Consider the following 22,637-nt stretch of genomic DNA (forward strand, 5'->3'; position numbering starts at 1 on the left):
AATTTATTATATTAATATTTTGATATGTTTTGAAATATTTTTTTACAATAGTTAATATTGTTATATATTTAATAGTTATATTTAATATTTTTTATAAATGTACAATTATTATTATTTTAACTTTATGGGCCCTAAAATTTGAATTCCATGGGGCCTCCCAACTCTCGGGGCTGAGGCCGACCCTGCTCGTAAGGTAAGTAATCATCAATCTCCTTATTCAAATTTCCTTAAATTTCATTTACGATGGGTTTTTCATTTACGATTCATAGGTTTTTTAACGATGGAAAGCTATATCCCGAGAATTCATGGGAAAACAGAGAGACTAATACTAATAATCGTCGTCGTGAGAAACGGTTACCACTCCACAAAGCTGCTTTAGCCGCACCGCCTTTACTAAAGCCCGATGTAACCGGAAATGGCGTCGGAGGTGTTAATATTTTTTCATGGAAGAGGAATATAATAATAATTATTGATCCAGGAAGTGAACTTTCATTGATGTGGAATAGAATCTTCTTATTTTCATGTTCGATGGCTCTTTTTGTCGATCCTTTGTTTTTCTATCTTCCTTCGGTGTTCATTACAGATAATTCTTCTTGTATGTCGACTGATTTGAATCTAAGAATTATTGTCACCTGTTTAAGAATATTTGTCGATCTTTTATATCTTTTACATGTAATTATAAAGTTCAGAACAACTTATGTTTCTCCATAGACAAGGGTTTTTGGTAGAGGTGAACTTGTTAAGAAGATTGCGGATAGGTATTTGAAATCTGATTTCTTCATCGATGCAATTGCCATGTTTCCTCTTCCTCAGGTAAAACCCGCATTTTCATATTATTATGGAGTTAGGTCACTCAATTTTGGGATACATTAATCTATAGTAGGTCAATTCCCCAAGAATGTTGACACTAAATGATACAATCTTGTATTTTTTTTCATTGTTTAGATTAGGGTTTGTGATTTTCTCAACAACTGATTTGATTTTACAAATTGTTATATGGTTCATCCTACCGGTAATTAGAAGTTCCCATGCGGATCACACGAACAATACGATCGTGCTGATTGTATTTCTCTAATACATTCCGAGATTATATCTTATTTTTCCATTAAGTTCTTAGATAATCAAATCTGCAGGACTAGTTATAAAAACTGTTTGGGCTGGTGTTGTTTATAATCTCCTACTTTACATGTTAGCTAGCCATGTATGTATTTTTACACTTCTTTTCTAATTTAAACTCAACAGATCTATAGATCTTAGGTGCATCCTTGTACTTATTGTCAATAGAGAGATAGGTCACCTGCTAGTAATCGGTTTGTAAACGGGAACTTGATCCTATCAAATGCAATCTGCATTTCTTGGATTGTGGTATTTTGAATCATCAAGACATGATGATATGGGCTAACAACACTGGTGAGTTTACCAAGTGTGATCCTAATAATAGCAGTGTGATATAACTTAAAGTAGATTTAAACTGATAACATAGTTATAAGTTAAAGATACCTTGATTTAAAGTAGAGAGTAGAATATAATGGAAGGTGAGAATTAGATTAACAATTGCAATCTGCAATTGAGAATATTAGATGAGTGAGTAAGAATTAATAATTAAGGAAGAAGAAGATAGGAGATAGAAGTTGACCTTAGAGGGTTTCTGTAAAAATGTCTGCTACCCTTTAAGATCATGATCTCTTCTTTATATACTCATTATCTTCCATAATTAACTTTCCGCCAATTCCATATTTTTGGTTACTACCTTATTAATAATTATTTATTTCCTTATAAATAATTATTTATTAAGTATTCCATATTTTGACAAACTGCCTTATTTATAACTATTTATTGTGCATAATTAAAAATAGAGACATGGGTCACATCCATCCGTCAACTTATTTTAGGGTTAAGAAACCTAACCCTAACAATTCCTTGTAACATTAGCCTCCCCTTCAACGTATGTTCGACCACGAACAACACAATTAAAATGAGAAGTTGATTTGTTGCCAACCAATCTGAGTTTTGGGAATTCTGATTCCAACCAAGAGTCATCCTCCCATGTAACATCCTCGTTCCTTGAATTAGACCAACGAACTAAATATTGACCAATGTTGTGTCCATCTTTCCAAATAAATTTTTTCATCCAAAATAGCAATCAAAACAGTTGTTGACTAAGTTTGTAGGGATGGAACATGTGGCATAGCCACTGCATTTCCTACTTTCTTTTTAAGTTGCGACACATGAATCACATTATGCATCTTAGCTGTAACAGGAATATCCAATCTGTTAGCCACTTGTCCCACTCGCTCTATAAGTCGGAAAGGTCCATAGAACTTTGGGCTAAGTTTATGAGTCTTCCGTCTGATTGACGTATGTCGATAAGACTGTAGTTTAATGAACATCCAATCATCCACTACCAAAACACATTCCACTCGTTTCTTGTATGCTTGCTACTTCATTCGATGTTGGGCTCTATGAAGATGAAATCGCAACAATTTAAGAGCTTCCTCTCTGGCTGACAAACTTCTATCCACTTCTTCTACTCTGGAATCATCGGCCAAGTAAGGATAGTGAACTAGAGGTAGCTGACCATAGACAATCTCATGTGGTGATGATAGTGCAGCCGAATGAAAATTTGTATTGTACCACCATTCGGCTAAAGGCAGCCATTTAGTCCATGTTTTCGATTTGTGACTAGCCATACATCGCAGATATGTCTCCACACTTCTATTTACCACTTCTGTCTGACCATCTGTCTGGGGATAATACGTTGTTGACGTCGCTTGGGTAATTCCCTGTGATTTGCATAATTCCTTCCAAAACGTATTGACGAATATCTTATCCCTATCGTTGACGATAGTGAGTGGCATACCATATAACTTGAATATATGATCTAGAAAGACATGAGCAACACTACTTGCTGAATAGGAGTGTCCCATACTAATGAAATGTGCCATCTTTGAAAGTCGATTAACTACGACTAAAATAAATGTATGCCCTTGTGATTTTGATAATCCTTCTATAAAATTCATATATATTGATAGGATCGGCGTAATCAATAGAGACGGGGGTAAGACTATTGATGACGGCTTATGAAAAACGATTTAATAGAAATCCTGTTAAGAATTTAAATCACTTTCTATTATGCACAAACCCTTGCAAACTCTTGAACGATTCAAGTGCGGAAACGTTTTCTTAGGTTTTAAGCTTAGGAACCAAAGAATGATAAGATGACATAATAAATGACACAGCAGTTTGTTTATGGATGTTTGGAGCAAAGTCTCCTACGTCACCCTTCTTCCAACCACCGGAATGATTCACTATACTTTTCTTTGAATCAAATATAATTGCACGATTAGCTCACTATTGAACAGAACAAACTTTGTTCAACTTACAATAAGATGAAGAATATCACTCAGCTAAAACAATGTTTTGATTCTAACTCTCTCTCCTGATTGTAAGTTTTCGTCTCTCTCAATGTTCAGCAAATTGTCTGGTAGTTCATTAATTCGATTGTCCGAGAGTCCTTCCGTTGTCCTTGAAATTCTTTAAGTATGAAGAAGGTACTAACGGTCGAATCTTCTATAATGACATGTGGATCACTTCCATTGGAACGCCTCCATAGTACACAAAAGACTTTGAGCACAAGGATCGTGGTCGTACCAAACTGGTAGTGCGCTGAATATTCTTCAGGGATATTCCTACAAAGACAAGTAGTGGGAAGAATATTTGCTTACATGGCATTAATCAATTGGTTGCAACTTGTTGTCGTACTGATCTTCATTAGAAAGTGGAGCAGGAGTAGCGTACAGCTAGTTGATCGTGGGTAGACAAGTGCTAGCTCCAAGAAACTGCTTAGGCATGGCATTAGACGTATTTCACTTAGACGACCTCGTCTAATTAAATTAGACGTCCCCGTCTAATAGCAGGATCCATTAAACCACCTAATCTGATGGGATTAGACTACACGTCTAACTACGGTTCCCTTTAAAATAATCTGAAAGAGTTAGACTGCACGTCTAACTTTCAACTGTTAGACTGCACGTCTAACTACGGTTCCCTTCAGACTAATCTAAAGGAGTTAGACTGCACATATAACTTTCAACTAATAGACTGCACATATAACTACGGTTCCCTTCAGACTAATCTAAAGGATTTAGACTGCACGTCTAACTTTCAATTTTTAGACTGCACGTATAACTACGGTTCCCTTCAGACTAATCTGAAAGAGTTAGACTCCACGTCTAACTTTCAACTGTTAGACTGCACGTCTAACTACGCCTGTTAGACTGCACGTCTAACTACGCCTGTTAGACTGCACGTCTAACTACGTATCCGTTAGACTGCACGTCTAACTACGGTTCCCTTCAGACTAATCTGAAGGAGTTAGAGTCCACGTCTAACTTTCAACTGTTACACTGCACGTCTAACTATGCATATTAGACTGCACGTCTAACTACGCCTGTTAGAGTGCACGTCTAACTACGTATCCGTTAGACAGTCTAACTACGGTTCTCTTCAGACCAATTTGAAGGAGTTAGACTCCACGTCTAACTTTCAACTGTTAGACTGCACGTCTAACTACGCCTGTTAGACTACACGTCTAACTACGTATCCATTAGACTGCACGTCTAACTACGTCTGTTAGACTTCACGTCTAACTACGTATCTGTTAGACTGCACGTCTAACTACGGTTCCCTTCAGACTAATCTGAAGAAGTTAGACTCCACGTCTAACTTTCAGCTGTTAGACTGCACATCTAACTACGCTTGTTAGACTGCACGTCTAACTACGGTTCCCTATAGATTAATCTGAAGGAGTTAGACTCCACGTCTAACTTTCAACTGTTAGACTACACGTCTAACTACACCTTTTAGACTACATGTCTAACTACGTATCCGTTAGACTGCACATCTAAATACGTCTATTAAACTGCACGTCTAACTCCCATCTATTAGACTGCACGTCTAACTCCACTAGTTAGACTACACGTCTAACTTCTCATCCAATAGCCAATCAGTCTAATGAAACTCATTTTGACTTAGTCTAATATAACTTGTTTTTGATACACCTGCACCAGAGACAATTAGACGGCTTAGATTAAGTTTTAACTCATCAAAATTCTAATGGTCAAAATACTTCGACACTTAATCAAAATAATTTGATCCAACAATTTCCCCCCTTTTTGATGATGATGTTAAAATCTTGCATAGATAACAAATTAACACCCATCATATAAAGAGTAAAACGTGTTCATCCATCATACATAAACACATTTCCAAGAACCAATATACCAAAAACCATGTTTATAAAACCAAATTCATAAACTAATAAATACCATTATCAGATAAATCATGATCAGGAATGTTTTTCAAGATAAACATACAAAACACCTTTCCAAAAACAGCAAAAATAAGTTCAAGACAAATAAGATAACATCAAACGAATTTTCTTTCCTCCTACGTCAAGGGCTATTCTTCTTCCTATCTTCCTCTTCCTCCTTTTTAACATTATCCGGAAAAGAGAATCTACAACCTAGGAAATCTCTAAGACTGCGGTCAGAGCGGAGTTGTAGACACATATGTTCCTTTTCTTTGATTTGAGCATCTTCACCCTAAGGACATAATCAGTAACCTTCTGGTTGGTCAGGGTTTTGGAAGATAAATATACCCGTGGCCTGGTTCATTAAGAAGACAACAAAGGAATGCCCCAAGAGGAGCGTCAAAACCGAAGATCTTCTTCCAGGCACAAACCATTATAACCAGGTTACCGAAGAGGACTCTTGTCTAGTTTATGGCAACACCCCTTGTGATGGCCACCATTATCTCAAAAACTTTTGTACAGTACTTGTAGGAGGATTCTTTTGCAAGAAGAGATTTGGAGATGATGTCGTTGAGTAAGACATACTCAACTTTCAATAAGTTACTCTTCCCGTGATACTCCATGGGAAGGGTCGAATCTGAGAAGACCTTCATCATTTTAAACATGATTTCATAAGGGGAAGAAGGAAACTTATGGATTCCTTCGGTTGGGAGACGGAAGAACATGTTGAATGTACTTTCATCGAAACAAATCATTCTTCCAAGAACAATCCCGCAGATATATTTGTCGTTGTAAAACTTGGCAGTTTCAAAAACTCACGAATGATCTGTTCGTGATAGATGTAGTGAGGGCTAAGAAACTTCTTCAGCCCAGAAGCTTTCAATGACTAAAACATTTGAGTCATTCCAGAGAATGGTGTAGTAGATACAGACTTGAAATCTACTTACAGATTTTGGAGAGAAAGATGTCATTTTGACGAGATGAACAGGGATTTGACGATTCGAGTTCTAGAGAGAGATAAATACTTATGAGTACTCAACCATTTGAGTAGCATCATTCATTAAATATTAGAGACCTAACGTGTAGATAATATCTAATGATCATACTAACCGTCAAAATTCAAAACCTATTCCCAAGGAACACAACTATTAATATTAATCATGAAAAAGCACATTTAATATTATACATACAGACGAAAGTCATCAGAAATTTTAGTTATTTAAATATTGAAAGATACGTGTCTTCAATCTTTTTGAGAAGTGACTAGTTTATTTTTGGCGGGAAAAAGTACATAGACAGATACATATTCTGAGAACAGCTGTCCAAACAGCCAGAAGATGAAAAGTCTAAGTACACAAGTAATTATACGTTTATTCTACTTTTCACATTCTTCACTTCTAATTTTGAAATCATTTTATTAGACGTAGACATCTAATTACGCATAAACACCACGTGTTGCACGTGTGTCTGGTTAGACGTGAGCTTCCACTTGCTCTTGACGTAAAAACGTCTAACGTCTATTAGACGTATGCGTCTAACCAAGCGGGTTAAGAAAACCATAATATGAGTTTCAATAGAAGATGAAAAACTTCTTGAGTAGACGTACGTCTAAGTAGTTATGCCTCTTAAACTTTTATTTTATTGGACGTATTAAGACCTCTGTCTTCATGTCTGTCCAGATATGTTTTGAACAACATGTTCCCCCTTAGTTTAAGTACATAACAACATCAATCAAGATCAACAAGACCTAAAATGTTTCTAAAGTGAGAAAACATAGCTTCGGATAGAGGATTCGTGAAGATATCTGTCGTTTGTTGATCTGTAGGAATATATTCAAGACGAATCTTCTTCTAATTAACATGCTCTCAGATAAAGTGATGCATGATTTCGGTGTGTGCTTTGTCCGAGAATGCAGAACTGGGTTATAAGTGATTGCGATAGCACTAGTGTTGTCGCAGAAAATTGGAGATTCTTCAGCCTCAATTCCATAGTCCCTAAGCTGTTGTTGAACCCATAAGAGCTGAGAGCAACAATTGCCAGCAGCAAGGTACTCTACTTAAGCTGTAGACGTTACAACCGACATCTGCTTCTTGCTAAACCATGAGATAAGACGATCTCCAAGGAACTGGCAAGTTCCACTTGTGCTTTTTCTATCAATTTTGCACCTTGCATAATCTACATCTAAGAAAACTGGTTAAATTGAAACTGGAATCCTTCGGATACCACAGTCCCACATTTTGAGTTCCCTTTAAATATTTAAGAATGCATTTAGCAGCAGTAAAGTGAGAGAGTTTATGATTAGCCTGAAATCTTCCACAGACTCCAACGACGAATTGAATGTCTGGTCTACTTGCAGTAACATAAAGCAATGATCCGATAAGGCCTTTATATGCTGTGACATCTACACTTTGACTACCATCATCTTTGTCCAATTTGCTAGAGGAGCTCATTGGAGTGGCTGCAGTAGAGCAATTATCCATTCCAAACTTCTTTAGCAATTCTTTGGTATATTTGACCTAATTTATGAAGGTTCCTTTTTCCAACTGACGAACTTGGAGACCGAGAAAGAAAGTTAATTCTCCCATCATGCTCATTTTAAATCTGTCCTGCATCAGCTTAGCAAATTTCTCATATAATTTGGGATTAGTTGAACCAAATATAATATCATCAACATATATTTAAACAAGTAGAATGTGAGAATCTTTAATGAATCTAAACAAAGTTTTATCCACAGTTCCAATAACAAAATCATGATCAAACAGAAACTCAGTCAAAGTGTCATACCAAGCTCTAGGAGCTTGCTTTAAAACATATAATGCTTTATCAAGTTTAAAAACATGATTTGGTAAAGTATGATCTACAAAACTAGGAGGTTGTTCAACATAAACATCTTCATTTAACTTGCCATTTAAAAATGCACTTTTTACATCCATTTGAAAGACTTTAAAATTCTTAAATGAAGCATACGCCAGGAAGATTCTAATTGCCTTAAGTCTTGCTACAGGTGCAAAAGACTCATCAAAGTCGATACCTTCCTCCTGTCTATATCCTTGAGCAACTAAATGGGCTTTGTTTCTAATAGTTAAGCCATCTTCACTAAGCTTGTTTCTAAAGACCCATCTTGTTCCTATGACTGACTAATCAGTTGATCTAGGAGTTAGATGCCATACTTTATTTCTCACAAATTGGTTTAACTCCTCATGCATAGCATTGATCCAATCTGGATCAACCACTGCTTCACCAATTTTCTTGGGTTCAATCTGAGAAATAAAAGCAAAATTGGTCATTTCATCCATCAATTGTCGTCTTGTCCTTCGAGGAGAAAAAGGATTTCCGATGATCAATTCTGGTGGATGATTCTTCTTCCATCTGAAGTTGGATCCAAAGGGATTGGTCATCTGAACAGGTGACTCTGCGACGTCATAACTCTCAACTGATTGTCGAACAGGAGTTTGTACGTCTAGTTTAATTTTAACCGGATCAGCCATAGGATCAGACAACGACGTCCGCTTATCTAGAGCTTCTTCCTCACTTACAGAACCAAGACTTGTCGCTTCTAGTATGTTAGCAAGGTTAATGGGATCGATGGAGTTACTCTCAACAGGCTCATCAAAGACAACATGAAGAGATTCTTCAACAGTTTGAGTTTTGTTGTTAAATACTCTGTAAGCCTTGCTTACTAAGGAATATCCCAACATGAATCCCTCATCTACTTAGCATCAAAAGTGGTCAAATAAACATTTCCATTGTTATGAATAAAACATTTACAGTTGAATACTTTGAAGTACGAAACTGTGGGAATTCTCCCATAATACAGTTCATATGGAGTTTTATTAAAACGTTTGTTGATTATTGACCGATTTTGTGTGTAACAAGCAGTGTTTATGGCTTCTTCCCAGAACCTCTGAAGTACGTCTGATTCAACTAGCATGGATCTCGCATCTTCCTTTAGAGTCCTCACTCTTCTCTCAGCAATGTCGTTCTGCTGTGGAGTTCTGGCACTAGACAACTCATGCCTAATTCCAGTCTCCTCGAGATAAGAGGAAAGGTATTTGTTTGTGAAATCAGTTCCCTAGTCACTTCTAATGCATGCAATATTCAAAGATTTCTGATTCTGAATTCTTTTAAATATTCTAATCAAGTTTTCAGCAGTTTTTTCCTTTGATGGTAAAAATGCTACCCACGTAAATCGCGAAAAATCATCAATAACAATTAGGGCGAATCTCATTCCTCCTAAGCTCTTTATAGGAATTAGACCAAACAGATCCATGTGTAACAATTTAAGCAGCGGCTGGATTGAGATTTCCCTTTACTTTTGAACGATGATCTGCCTTGTTTGCCTAACTGGTAAGCAGGACACACATTGTCCTTAGAAAACTGTAATTTAGGTAAGCCAATAACTAAATTGTTTAAACAAATATTGTTAATAGTTTTGAAATTCAAATGGTTCAGCCTTTTATGCCTTAACCATTTCTGGTCATTCTTGGCAATCATGTATATAGGATTAGAAGATTCTTTTTACCAATTCATTTTGAATGAGTTTCCTACTCTACTACCAGTTAATAAAGTATTACCATGTTGATCTTTAACTAAGCATGCATGAGTTTGAAAGTCAACTGACAAACCAATATTACATAACTGACTAATGCTTATCAAGTTATAGCATAGATTGTCTACGTCATTGATGGTTAGATTACCATGGATAATCTTACCCTTGCCCATGGTCTTACCCTTCTTGTTATCACCAAAAGTGATCTTAGGTCCAGAACAATCTGCTATATCAGTGAGAAGTCGTCTGTTTCCTATCATATGACTTTTTGCATGATAGATTTAGGTCATCGCCATCAAATCCTAAACTGGATCTAGATCCAGCATGTTCTAACATGTTGATCTGATGTTTGACGGCTTCTCTAGACCTTGTCCAAGAACTAACAACATAGTTTAGCCTTTTGTTTCAGAAGACAGTGTTTGAATTTGTTCCTTGACCATCTCATTCTCAGATGAGATCTCTACTACGTTCTTTTCAAAAATATTTGATTCAGAAGTTTTGTGAGAGGAAGAGATATTGGCTTTGTATTTCACTTTCATTTCAAAAAAGGAGTCTGATAATTTCTTGTACTCACTAGCCATTTTATTGAGTGCATTAGTTAACTCTTCATTGGTAAATTCTGGTAGGGAAACATCATTTACCTTAGGTTGATCATCTACCATCAAGCACGTTACAGTTTCAGTATCCTTTTCAGCAGGACAATCTTCTGAATCGCTATTTGCCCATTTGGATTTGTTTTCAACACACATGAAAATTTTCTGATCCTTCTGATTCTTCTTGGCTTGAACATTTCGATCATAGATTTGAGTCATCTTCTCCCATATTTCCTTAGCAGAGGAACAGGACTTGATCTCGTAGAATATGTTCATGTTGATTGATTGATATAAAATATTTTTAGCCACATTATCCAGGTTGTTTGACATTTATCTTCAGTATTCCACTCACATCTTGGCTTCGAAATTTTTATGGGACCATCAGTAATGACACTCCACATATCACAATCAAGAGCAGCCAAATGTGCTTACATTCTCATCATCCAATAGTCATAGTTGTCTCTTGACAGAATGGGGATCTCATTGATGATAGACATGATTCAGGTCCTTGATGCTTGAGAATAGAAACATAGCTGTGTTACCAATTGATAGGATCGGCGTAATAAATAGAAATCGGGGTAAGACTATTGATGATGGCTTATGAAAAACGATTTGATAGAAATCTTGTTAAGGATTTAAATCACTTTCTATTCTACAAAAACCCTTGTAAACTCTTAAACGAATCAAGTGAGGAAACGTTGCTTAGGTTTGAAGCTTAGGAACCAAAGAATGAGAAAATAACAGAATGAAATGACACAGCAGTTTGTTTATGGATGTTCGGAACAAACTCTCCTACGTCACCCCTTCTTCCAATTACCAGAAGCATTTACTATACTTTGCTTTGAATCAAATACAGTTGCACGATTAGCTCACTATTGAACAGAACAGACTCTGTTCAACTAACAATAAGATAAAGAATATCACTCAAGTAAAACAATGCTTTGTTTCTAACTCTCTTTTGATAAACACACAGTAAAGCAAGAAAGTAGTTCACAGTTTGTAAGTTTTCGTATCCCTCAATGTTCAGCAAATTGTGTGGCAGTTCAGTAATTCGATTGTCCGAGAGTCCTTCCGTTGTCCTTGAAATTCTTCAAGTATGAAGCAGGTATCAACGGTCGAATCTTCTATAATGACACATAGCTCACTTCCATTGGAACGCCTCCATAGTACACAGCAGACTCTGAGCACAAGGATCATGGCCGTATCAAACTAGTAGTGCATCGAATATTCTTTAGGGATATTCCTGCAAAGACAAGTAGTGGGAAGAGTATTTGATTACGTGGCATTAATTAATTGGTTGCAACTTGTTGTCGTACTGATCTTCACTAGAAAGTGGAGCATGAGTAGCGTACAGCTAGTTGATCGTGGGTAGACGGGTGCTAGCTCCAAGCAACTGCTTAAGCATGGCATTAGGCGTATTTCACTTAGACGACCTCGTCTAATGAAATTAGACGTCCCCATCTAATAGCAAGATCCATTAGACCATCTGGTCTGATGGGATTAGATTGCACGTCTAACTACGGTTCCCTTCAGACTAATCTGAATGAGTTAGACTGCACATCTAACTTTCAACTGTTAGACTGCATGTCTAACTACGGTTCCCTTCAAACTAATCTGAAGGAGTTAGACTGCAAGTCTAACTTTCAACTGTTAGACTGCACGTCTAACTACGGTTCCCTTCAGACTAATCTGAAGGAGTTAGACTGCATGTCTAACTTTCAACTGTTAGACTTCACGTCTAACTACGGTTCCCTTCAGACTAATTTGAAGGTGTTAGACTCCACGTCTAACTTTCAACTGTTAAACTGCACGTCTAACTACGCTTGTTAGACTGCACGTCTAACTACGTATTTGTTAGACTGCACGTCTAACTACGGTTCCCTTCAGACTAATCTGAAGCAGTTAGACTCCACGTCTAACTACGCCTGTTAGACTGCACATCTAACTACGTCTGTTAGACTGCACGTCTAACTATGTATCTGTTAAACTGCACGTCTAACTACGGTTCCCTTCAAACTAATCTGAAGGAGTTAGACTCCATGTCTAATTTTCAACTGTTAGATTGCACATCTAACTACTCCTGTTAGACTACACGTCTAACTACGTATCTGTTAGATTGTACGTCTAACTACGTCTATTAGACTGCACGTCTAACTAGGTATCCGTTAAACTGCACGTCTAACTACGGTTCCCTTCAGACTAATCTGAAGGAGTTAGACTCCACGTCTAACTTTTAACTGTTCGACTGCACGTTTAACTACACCTGTTAGACAGCACGTCTAACTACGGTTCCCTTCAGACTAATCTGAAGGAGTTAGACTCCACGTCTAACTTTCAACTGTTAGACTGCACGTTTAACTATACCTGTTAGACGACACGTCTAACTACGGTTCCCTTTAGACTAATCTGAAGGAGTTAGACTCCACGTCTAACTTTCAACTGTTAAACTGCACGTCTAACTACGTCTGTTAGACTGCACGTCTAAATCCCAACTGTTAGACTGCACGTCTAACTCCGCTAGTTAGACTGCACGTCTAACTCCTCATCCAATAGCCAATCAGTCTAATGAAACTCATTTGGACTTAGTCTAATATAACTTTTTTTGATACACCTGCACCAAAGACAATTAGACGGCTTAGATTAAGTTTTAACTCATCAAATCATCAAAATTCTAATAGTCAAAATACTTTGACACTTAGTCAAAATAATTTGACCTAACAAATATGTCGCTCCAGATAGAATTAGGAATCGCCAATGATTGCAGTAAATCCTTCGTCCCTTGATTTTCCCATTTTTGTTGCTGACATTTAAGACAATTCCTAAGGAACTCCCTTACATCGCGCTCCATACCACGCCAATAATATGATTGTCTTAGTTTCTGATATGTCACCATCACACCTTAATGGCCTCCCAATACTGAGTTATGCATTGTAGATATTATGTATGATCTGAGTTCCTTATCAGCGCCCACCATGATACGTCCGTCTTTTCTCAACTGCCCATTGATAAACGAAAAACCCTTAATAAATTGAGGATCGGATTGTAACTTATTAACAATTTGCTTCAAATTCACGTCTTCATTCTATGTCTTAGCAATTTTCTTTAATAATACCGATGAGAATCTAGATAACGCTAGACAAGTTCCCTTTAAATTGACTCTAGATAGTGCATCAGCAGCTACATTCTCCTTGTCCTTCTTATATTACACTGAAAACTTAAACCCCGCCAGTTTATAAAACAATTTCTCTTGACTAGGGAAGTGGCGAACCTACTAGGGGCTCGGGCCTTCCCCAATGGCAGAGCCATGTAGCGGGCTGGGGTGGGTGGCAGCCCAGGATAAGCTTTTAAGATTATATATTTATATATACATATTGAATAATTATTATTTGTTCCAAATGGTAGTGAAGGCTAACTATATATGAGAGGTAAGGTGATTAAATCCCTAGATTCCACTTAATTTTATTTTATATAAATAATATTTTCTAATATACAAATATTTATAATAATACATAAATTTTAATTAATATATAAATAAGATTTATTTATATATTTATATAAATTCAAATATAAGAAATTAATATTATTATTTATTTTAAAATTACATTTATATGATAACTATATATTATTTTTTTATTAATTTTAATATAATTAATAATAAAAATTAATAATAAAATAAATATTAAAATATTAAGTAAACAACTAGAATCACCGACCTTAGTATCGGATCAAGTATGAAAACCCAACAAATTAATACTTTATTTTGTATAAATAATATTTATTAATATACAAATATTTATAATAATACATAAATTTTAATTAATATATAAAATAAGATTTATTTATATATTTATATAAGTTAAAATATAAGAAATTAATATTATTATTTATTTTAAAATTATATTTATAGGATAACTATATATTATTTTTTTTATTAATTTTAATATAATTAATAATACAAATTATTAATAAAATAAATATTAAAATATTAAGTAAATAACAAGAATCGACCGACCTTAGTATCGGATCAAGTATGAAAACCCAACTCAATGGTTTGATTTATCGGTTTAGTGGTTGTCGAACATACAAGTTATATTTTAATTCATGATTGAAAATTTTAAAATAAATATATTTTGGGCAAGTTATAATTAATTCATAAATGTTTTTTTTAATAATTAAGTCTTTAACTATTCACTGATAAAAATATCGAACCAATTAAACCGATCAAACAAATTTTCTAATCATCCAAACCGAAGTGACTAATAAACCGAAATCAACTATTTCAAATTTTCTCAAACCGACTTCAACTGTTTGACCGAATATAATCAATGGATATGAACCGTCTATAACCTTATTCCTAACTATGTTTTCTTGCTTATTAATTTTTGGAGAAAAAGTAACATAAAAAAATCATATACATGATGTCTAACTTCAATATAATATGATAAATTGGAGATCCTCTGTGATCGGATCAACTCTGTGCTCAATGTGCCCTCACATTGAGGGGGTAAATCGTATTTTTTTTAATAATTACACCCCTTTGTGAGGATGCAAAGATTTGATTCGATCTTACTTATTTACTTTTGGAACAACTTATTTCATTTGCGGGATGATTCTCAATTTTTTTCAATTGAAGACTTGGGAATTCTTACTCAGAAATTGGTTGCAACAAAAAAATATATAGTCTTTCCATTGGTTTATCGATTGATAGAGTTGACTTTAGTTTACCAGTTGCAACTGCATCCGTTGAAAGAGTTTTTTCTACAATGAAGACCGTGAAGACTGATTTGCGTAATCGAATGGGAAATGAATGGATGAATGATAGTTTAGTTGTATGTTGAAAAGATATTTTCTCAACAATTGAAAATGAGTTAATATTACAATATTTTCAACAAATGAAATCTCGTAGAATAAATTTGTCTTCTTTTGTACCGACTCATGGACAAGAATAATTTAGTAAATGTGCTTGTTAGTATTTTATAATTGTGCTTGTTAGTATTTTTATGTAATTACCGAGTAAAATTTTAATTAGAAAATGTATTTATTTGATCGCCAAAAAATGCTACGTTACTATGTATTTGGCCCCCCGAGAAAACATTTATGGGTCTTTGTTAGATAAAATCAGACCGGTTCAAATAAACCTAACTTAAATAAATCTTCCATGCAGGAACAAGGAACCGGACCGGACAAACAAAAGAACCGGCTAAGAAAACTAGCCGGTCAAGCTACTAAACCGACCAAGAATACTTGGAACATGACCGCACAAAGAAAGGATCGGCCAAAGCTTAAAACCGGAATCATCAAACAGCCGACCAGCCACAAGGCAAAGGAATAACCGGAAGAAGTCCAGTTACATCACTCGTACCGGAAGCCATCCGGTTAAGTCAAATGACCGACCAGTACAAGAAGACAACTCGGTATCTGTTGAGAATGATACCAAAGGAACAGACTGAACACTTCCATATTCATACAAGTCTGAGGAAAATCTGCAGGCTGCAGAAAACAGTCCTACAGGATCTTTCCACTTCGGGATAAGTCAGAAAGGAGATCTTCCAAGTACAGACAACTGTCTAACAGACAGTGTCTACATTGAGTAAAAGACAAACCTAGCAGGTTTGTCTTACATACCGGAAGAACAGACTGCCAGGTCTGAGAACAGACCGACAGGTCTGAGGTTGACCGTCAGGTCTGAAAAGATGACCGCAGGCTCTGAATCACTGAATCACTGAACCTCTGCACCCCTGCTCAGCCAATCAGATTCAAGGTAGTGAAATATGACCGTTGGCATATTTCACCTATAAAAGGGGCAGTTGAAGAAGAGTAAATGACATACAAGTGATACTAGAGACAAGCAACATACAGTGAGAAAAGTGAGAAATTCTAAGAGCATTTATTCTACAAGTGATAAGACTGTGCTGTTCTAGAGAAAGCCTGAGTGCTAGTGTGTGTAGCTTACAATTCCGGTATAAATTGTAAGGGTGTCATCGAGCAGGAAATAAGTCTCGATCGGATTGTACTTGTAATCCTTAGTGAATATCCTTCTCGCGGTTTCGAGAGAAAGGGGTGACGTAGGAGTTTTATCTCCGAACATCCATAAAATCTGTTTTGTCATTTACTTTCTGCCGGTTCCATTATCTAACCGATCAGTACCACTATAACTGACTTAACTCTATCCAAGCCGAATCACCAGGTTACCGAAACCGACCCATCAATTTCTAAACCCTCATCATCCGAAACCGGTTCTGCCTATTATACAAGCGTACCGCTTCAACCTGAAAGCAAACCTCTTCCGCGCTTGAACCTAGTTCAAGGGTTTGTGACAGGTTGTGTAGTATTGAAACCCCAGTGTTAATCTCTAACCGGATTAATCACCACCCTCCGAGTGAGAACCGCTAACCGGTCCAACCCCCGGTCCTCCAGCGGCTACCTAGATCCTAACAGTCTTCCACTGGACTAGGGTGTTTAATCTTTTACTCCAACAGGTGTTTCCATAGAATATCTGGTGGTTCTTCAAACCACACAAATTGTCTCAAAATATTTCCCAACTGTAAGGCATAAGAACAATTATAGAACTCTACATCTAGTGGTTCTTCAAATCATAATAAGTATTTGTATCTTATCCATGTTTTATGCCATAAAACTTTCTGAAAGCAAGATCCAACATCTTGAGGTTTCTCGAACCACAAAGTCTCGACCAAGTATGCTTGAGAAATGGGATCAAATGACAACATCCTATCTTCAAATTTTACTTCTCTAGAGCCAACCCAATGATGATCATTTTTTTCAACGTAGGTTGTCTTCAGATTCTCTCTGTAATCATACACTTGGGAGACATGCAAATAAATAATCAAAGAACTTGAATTATCGTAGATTTCTTCATCAAGACCAAGATTGTCCTATTTATATATCATAAGTATGTGAAGTCTCCATTTCTTTTCCATAACAAATGTCGTCAATAGGAGCTTCGTCTTCCACTTTAGAACAATCGTCATCAAAAGATGTTTCGTCTTTGTTTGGAGTCAAATATGTCAATGAGGAAGGCATCAATTGTAAATGTGTCAATGTGGAATGTGTCGATTATCCAACATCTTCTACAGGTTGCTTGTCATCTTCCAGTAATTCATCGGATTTGACTTTCAATTTTTTACGATCGTTTTCCCAATTTTGCCTTGTTATTTCTTCATCGGCCTTTATTTTCTGTCTTTTAATTTCATCAGCGATCCTCCATGATTTTAACAAGTCGGTTATTTGTTGACACTGTTCCGCGATTACCTTCCATGGTTTTGGCTGCACTTTCTTCTGTATATGTTGTGGATCATCCATTGCACATGACCCAAACTCACGTCGCAATAGTTGTTTTAGTTCTCTCCACGTCAATCCTCTACTTAGAGTTTTCATGACCACGTGTTCCCTAAGCCATCGTAGTGCCTTTTCCCTCATGTGACTTGTCGCAAGATGAACCTCGTCTTCTTCAAACGTGTTGTTAACCCGAAAAAATCTTTTTGCCTCATAAATCCAGTCTTCGACATCTTTGACATTTTCTCCAAAGAATTTTGGAAAATTCATTTTACAACTCACAACACTTTATTCATTAATGCGCCTGACTATGTTTACGACTTTCATTCAGCTACCCGTCGATACGTATTTCCACCATGTTACCAAGAACGTCGCTCTAATACCAATGATATAGCTTAAAGTAGATTTAAATTGATAACCTAGTTATAAGTTAGAGATACCTTGATTTAAAGTAAAGAGTAGAATAGAATGAAAGGTGAGAATGAGATTAACAATTACAATCTGCAATTGAGAATATTAGGTGAGGGAGTAAGAATTAACGATTAAGGAAGAAGAAGAAGATAGGAGATAGAAGACAGGAGATAGAAGTTGACCTTTGAAGGTTTCTATAAAAATGTCTAGTACCTTGAAGATCATGATCTCTTTTTTATATACTCATCATCTGCCATAATTAATTTTCCGCCAATTCCATATTTTTGGCTACTACCTTATTAATAATTATTTATTTTCATATAAATAATTATTTATTAAGTATTTCATATTTTGGCTAACTGCTTTATTTATAACTATTTATTGTGCATAATTAAAAATAGAGACATGGGTCATGTCTATCTGTCAGCTTATTTTAGGGTTAGGAAACTTAACCCTAACAATCCTTTGTAACACAGTAATATTGGGTTCAATTACGGGATTCTTGGGGATTTAGTGACAAAAAATGTTGAAACTTCAAAATTTCTCGAGAAATACTTTTATTTCCTATGGTGGGTAATACAAAATTTAAGGTATGATCATTTTCCCTTGATTTTTTATAATGAAAACATGCATATTCTCAATGAGATTAACTTGAGCTTGATTGTCACAATTTATTCAAAATATTGACCCCAACCGATTTGTGATCACCCTAAGATGGATCTCATTTCTCATAAGGATCTTGACTGGATAAGGATGAGAAACGGGTGGATGATGCTAACACATTTACCCAATTTTCTAAACATGCCATTTAGCTTATTTCTTGTAACAATATGAATCATGGGATTTTGATTTGTTTTGCTCTTATTGCAGTTCATACGGGCAGAATTTGAGTACTAGCACATTCATTGGCGAAACATTATTCGCCATACTTATTGCTATTTTGGGTCTCGTTTTTTCGCCCATTTGATTGGAAATATGCAGGTTTTTTCAGAAATCACACATTTTCTTTTACTAAAGTCATTTATATACTTACAGTTTTTTTTGTTATTAAAATGCAGACATACTTACAATTGATGACAGTTAGGCTTGAAGAGTGGAAGGCTTAAGCGAAGAGACACCGAGAAGTGGATAAAACACAGACAACTCCCTAGGGATCTACAAGAACGCGTTCGACGTTTTATTCAATACAAGTGGTTGGCTACTAGAGGAGTTGACGAAGAATCTATTTTACATTCCTTGCCTACAGATTTACGTCGAGACATTCAACGCCACCTTTGTTTGGACCTTGTGAGACGGGTAAGTATTGGGCTCATAAATATCTAACTGTTTTCATGCATTATAATCCATATTCAGATGAGATATTTAACATAAAAAAATAGTTTCAAATAAATTTGTTCACGCATTTTGATCTCGATAAACACTTTATGAATCTTAATCTAGATGAGAAACCGACAATAAATTTCTTAATTTTGTCTTCATTAAGTTTTGTTTTCAAACATTATCTCATCTTGATACACATAAAAAATGGTTCTAAAGAAATTTATTCAAGCATTCTCGTCTCGATTCAGATCCATATATATTCTTGTTTTCCGAAGTTTTTGTATGGATGTTGAATCTACCTATGCCCATTTGAAAAAACTTTCTGGATGTGGATCTAACTATGCGAATTCATAAATAAATTTTTTAATTTTTGACTATCTAAACTATGTTTTCAAACATGATCTCATCTTGATCCATCCACATTCAAATGAGATACATTCTGTCTCGATCCATATCCAGAAAGTGTTTCCAAATGATTCAACATGCACTTTCAAAATCTTGATCTATTCGAGAATCCTTAATAAAATGACGAATTTTTGTGTAACTAAGTCTAAGTTCTGTTTTCAAAAGTTTATTGATTTACATTGAGATGAGAGGATTTTCAAATAAATTTATTAATCAACCTAAGTCGGTACCCACACACACATCAAACTAAAAAATTTCTTTTTATAGGTTCCATTTTTCTCGTAAATGGACAATCAACTCCTTGACGCCATCTACGAGCGATTATCATCATCACTAAGTACACAAGGCACATACATAGTCCGAGAAGAGGATCCAGTAACCGCAATGCAATTCATCATTAGAGGAAAGTTAGAAAGTTCAACAACAAACGGAGCACGGACTGGTTTCTTCAACTCAATAACCTTAAGCCCCGGCGATTTCTGCGGCGAAGAATTACTCTCATGGGCTTTACATCCAAAATCATGTTTAAACTTACCATCATTCACAAGAACAGTAAAAGCACTAGTGAAAGTTGAATCATTTGCATTACGAGCAGAAGATTTAAAATTCGTAGCTAATCAATTCAGACGACTTCATAGTAAAAAGTTACAACATACTTTTCGGTTTTACTCTCATCATTGGAGGACATGGGGAACTTGTTTCATTCAAGCTGCTTGGAGAAGATATAAGAGGAGAATGATGGCTAAAGCTTTAAGCATGAAATTAGAGTCATTTTCTTATGATAATACACCAGAAAAGGAAATGACCATGAAAAATACTGAAAAAGAAGAAGAAAAAGTAACAAAGAATAAGGCGACAAAGCAAAGTCTTGGAGTGACGATATTGCTTCGAGATTTGCTGCTAATACAAGGAGAAGAGGAGCTTCGAAGATTAAACAAATTGGATTGATGAATTTGCAGAAGCCTGAAGAACCTGATTTTTCAGCTGAGCCAGATGAAGATGTTTAAGGTTTGTTTAGTAGATGAATCAGGTGTATTTGGAATTAAGTCCAAGACATTAAAAGGGCTTGATTCCAACAATGGCCTTGTTTTGGATTGTTTTCTATAGAAATAACTTCACTATCTTTTGCAATGAGAATAAGCTTGTTTATCTAAGTATAATCATCGGGATTTAAGAAATAACTTGTAAATACATTTTTCATTAACTTTATTAAGATCTTTTTCAAATAAGATTGGTTATTCGTTTGCTGATTGGGTTGGTGATATTTTTTTGAATCAGTGTCATATTCATAACCTAACAATTGGAATGGGAAATTTGACGAGATGACCGTAAAGAAGGACTTATTTGCATCCATGGTCACCCTTTAATTTTTATTGCTCTTGTGACCACTTTAATTTTTTTGGACGAAAATTCCCTTTGTGAAACGCGAAGTCCCTTTACGTTACGCGATAAGGGTATTTTTGTCCAAAAAAAATAAAGTGGTCACCAGAGCAATAAAAACTAAAAGGTGACCACGGATTCAAATAAGTCCTTTACGGTCATCTCGTCAAATTTCCCGCCAAAGACACCTTAATGAGTAAAGCAAAGAATCTAGCCGACTTATTACGTGGCCTTTAATTATTCCAAGAAATGGTTGGTTATAAAACTATATCAAAATAAATATAATATGAACCACCTAAAATGTCCATCCCAATCGGACAGATATAGATAGTAAAATTTTAGGCGGTTCATAAAATCCGCCACACCAGACTCATCTTCCATGCATCTTCATATAAAAAAAATAATGCTTGAACATAGAAAAAAATGTGGAGACGAAGAAGAAATATTTTTCTACAATTTAATTTTTAGTTAAAAATTAATTTCATTAGTAGTAGAGGATGTGCTGAATAAAATAAGATTTGATTATTTTAGGGTAAACATATTTTCCCTATTTTTCTCAATCAAACGGAAAATCCACCCCCATTTAGCTTGTATTTACGGTTAACGACTTGTTTTTAATGGAAAATTTGACAAAATGGCCTTAAAGATTCCCTTATTTGCATACGTGGTCACCGCATAATTTTTATTGTGCTTGTGACAACTTTATATTTTTTTTGACGAAAATACCCCTTTGCGTAACGCAATGGGCCTTCGCATTTCGTTATTTTTCTTTCTCTCTTCTCTCTCTAATCCGCATTCTCTCGCTCTCGCGACGACCACGACTACGGCGACGAAACCCTAAACGAACACATCATATAGATCGACGACCAAAAATCATTCTAATATCATGTGTTCATCTTATTGTTCATAATATGTATCAATTTATGTTCTTATTTCGTTCATCTTCAAACCCTAAACCATGAGGTTGTTCTTATCGTTCATCTTGTTGATTTTGTTTATCTTGTTCATATTGGTTGTTCATCTTATTCTTCATATTGATAATATTTATATTTGCATATTGATGTTCAAGGAAGATTCATGTTCACGATGGGATGTCCCTTCGCGATGGGACCAGATTTGATGATATGAATTGGTTCCGTTTCAATGAAGATTCGATACCTCATCCCTCCCCACCGGTTGGACAGTAATCACTCTTGTCAATTTGTTTGTGTTTGATCAAATTTGTGATAACATATCATGAATTTGATCAAACACAAACAAATTGACAAAAGCGGTTACTTCACGTTTCGCGATGGGGGCTTCACGTTTTGCGATGGGCCAAAATTTCTTATTTTTTATAGTTAATCATGACTTCATTTGGGAATGTATCAACATC

At 35.6% G+C, this 22,637-nt stretch overlaps 1 pseudogene; it reads left to right on the plus strand.

The window, feature by feature from the left end:
* The first annotated feature begins 243 nt into the window (after positions 1-243).
* Positions 244-21,004, plus strand: LOC124918397 (annotated as a pseudogene).
* The last annotated feature ends 1,633 nt before the right edge of the window (positions 21,005-22,637 follow it).

This window comes from Impatiens glandulifera, unplaced genomic scaffold, assembly GCF_907164915.1.
Source record: "Impatiens glandulifera unplaced genomic scaffold, dImpGla2.1, whole genome shotgun sequence".
Taxonomy (NCBI): domain Eukaryota; kingdom Viridiplantae; phylum Streptophyta; class Magnoliopsida; order Ericales; family Balsaminaceae; genus Impatiens; species Impatiens glandulifera.